Raw genomic sequence first — 2305 nt, 5'->3', positions numbered from 1 at the left:
CCTATGTGTGCCGGTGTAACGTGGTGGAATGACATATATGTATGTCTCGGGTGTTACATGTTGGGTCATGTGGCAATCGTTTGAGTTGGCATGATTCATCGCCGAAGCGGGCATGCGGCGTGCCTGTAAATGAAGTAACGTAGAAGCGTGATGTCGTGGAGACAACGTGGAACGTATGAACATGGTGGCGGATCAAGCGAGAACCAATGTCGGTAACTTGACTGCGTGAAGGCGTGAGACAGCGTGATGTCGTGGAGACAACGCAACATGAGAGTTCTCGCGCGACAACATGAGGAACGCGGGTACCGATTTAGGTGGCGTGGTCTCATTGTTGGCACCGCCGGGGTTTATCCTCGTTTCTTGTTGATTGCTTTCGATTTACTGAATGTTAAAGTTAGATGCTTATGCTATGTTGTGTGATGATTGTTGGTGATTGATTTCGGAGCTCCTGGAGCTTCTCTCACTGAGTATTTGTCGAAATGCTCACCCCTCCTTCTTCCCTTTTCATTTCAGGTTCGGCTCATATTGGTGAGTTTTTGTCAAAAACATCTTGGGATCCTAAAGACACATTGTTTCGGCCTTGTGGCTGGAGACAAGTGTCATGATATCGCCGACCATTTCAGCTATGCTGGATCAGGGTGTCACAAAGTCCACCAAAACCAAGATTACCACCGGGACCAGAAACACCACCACTGACGCCACCAAAAGGTAAACCATTGTCTCCGATGCTAGAATACCCGCCACCGTATCCGAGGTAGTTCTTCTGGTCAGAGAGTCCTCCTGGGTTGTTTCTTGCTCCAGAAGCAAAAGCTGTGGCTAGGGCAAGAACCAAGAAGAGTGTGAGAAACCACTTTGCCATAATCTTACTCAAGAGGTTAAGAACGGTAATATTGATAAAATAGTTGATTATGTTTGTTGCCTTGCCGGGAAATCTGGGAGATTTGCTGGGACCTTTTAAAGGCAGAGACCACATACAGAAAAATGACCTGTGTAGATAGTTATTGCCACTGTAAATGCTATAACCAAACGCTCTGGTATCAAAATTAAGTTTATTTACATTGTGAAAGTGACGGCTGATTACGCGGTATTGTGAAATGTTGATAAAAATGACTTTTACATGAAGAAAGTATGTTTTAAAATGTGTTTTTTTTTCAATGCGTAATAGAAATTTGGTGCATTTTAACAAAATAACTAAACCGTTGGCGTTAAGATGATATACGAGTTTGATGATAGACCAAATAAGAAAAAGAGAAGGTGTAGGTAGGGTCTCCTGTTTTACAAAGAAGTAGTTTAAGTTTCTGAAATAATGTATGCACACTTTCGTTGACAGAATCATGAAAGTTAACTACCATAATTATACCATGAGATAATTAGCATACATGGTAGTAGATGTATTTCGTTTGGTTAGAGGCTATAATACTTCAGTTTCAAAGAAGCTCTTCTAGAGCTGCATATTTATGGATCTACCTACTGGTGGTTGTAACTATTTTTTAATCCCTTATCGGAGTTAAGTCGATATATGTATACATATATATATATATATATGTGCGTGTAAATATTTGTAATAATTTAAAACTCATGATTCATGATCTGCGAATAGTTTGAGCTCCCACCGTATAGACCCTGCCACAAAACAGCCCAAGCAATGCATTATACTGTAGTCATCACATAATAAGATATACTCCGACAGTCCGACGATATTTGAGTGTCAACTCGATAGAAATCTATCTGTTGTGACCCATTAATAAAAAGTTATGTCCAATTAAAAATAACTGAATTTTATATAACTGCATTTAATTATATCAAAACACTAACCACGTTATAACTTTTTTACCAAAAACAGTTATCAGGTTTTCTTTGAAAAAACTTTTTATGATCATCAATTAATTTCCCAGTAACAAATAACAGAAGTCAGACATGAATACAGAGTACAAACTACAATCGATCCATCTGTGGTTTCCGAAATCACTTTGTAGCTGCTTTCCTTTATTCCACTTACCGGTCTGAGACAACAAAAATTAAGACAAAGGCCCTGTAAAACACGGGTAAGGCATCCAAGTTTGTCGTAATTTTTTTTTGAGTTTAGAATGTTTAAAACTGATGTTTTATGGCAGATCTATGTATTTGAGACATAATTAATACTTAATCACACAACAATTTGATACTTTACAGGAAAATAGTTGATGACCGCCATGAAAATAGATTTACAGAGTCAAACCCTAAAAAAAGATTCAAGGGAAGATGATGCAAAAATTACAATTATGCCACACATTAAAACGATAAATTAAATAAAAAAGCAAGACAA

At 38.3% G+C, this 2305-nt stretch overlaps 1 pseudogene; it reads right to left on the bottom strand.

Moving 5' to 3' along the window:
- Positions 1-859, bottom strand: part of LOC106305676 — a 2052-nt pseudogene extending 1193 nt beyond the window's left edge.
- Between the last annotated feature and the right edge of the window lie 1446 nt (positions 860-2305).

This window comes from Brassica oleracea, chromosome C7, assembly GCF_000695525.1.
Source record: "Brassica oleracea var. oleracea cultivar TO1000 chromosome C7, BOL, whole genome shotgun sequence".
NCBI lineage: Eukaryota > Viridiplantae > Streptophyta > Magnoliopsida > Brassicales > Brassicaceae > Brassica > Brassica oleracea.
Note: the sequence above shows the minus strand (reverse complement) of the source record. Positions and strands in the feature narration are given on the sequence as shown.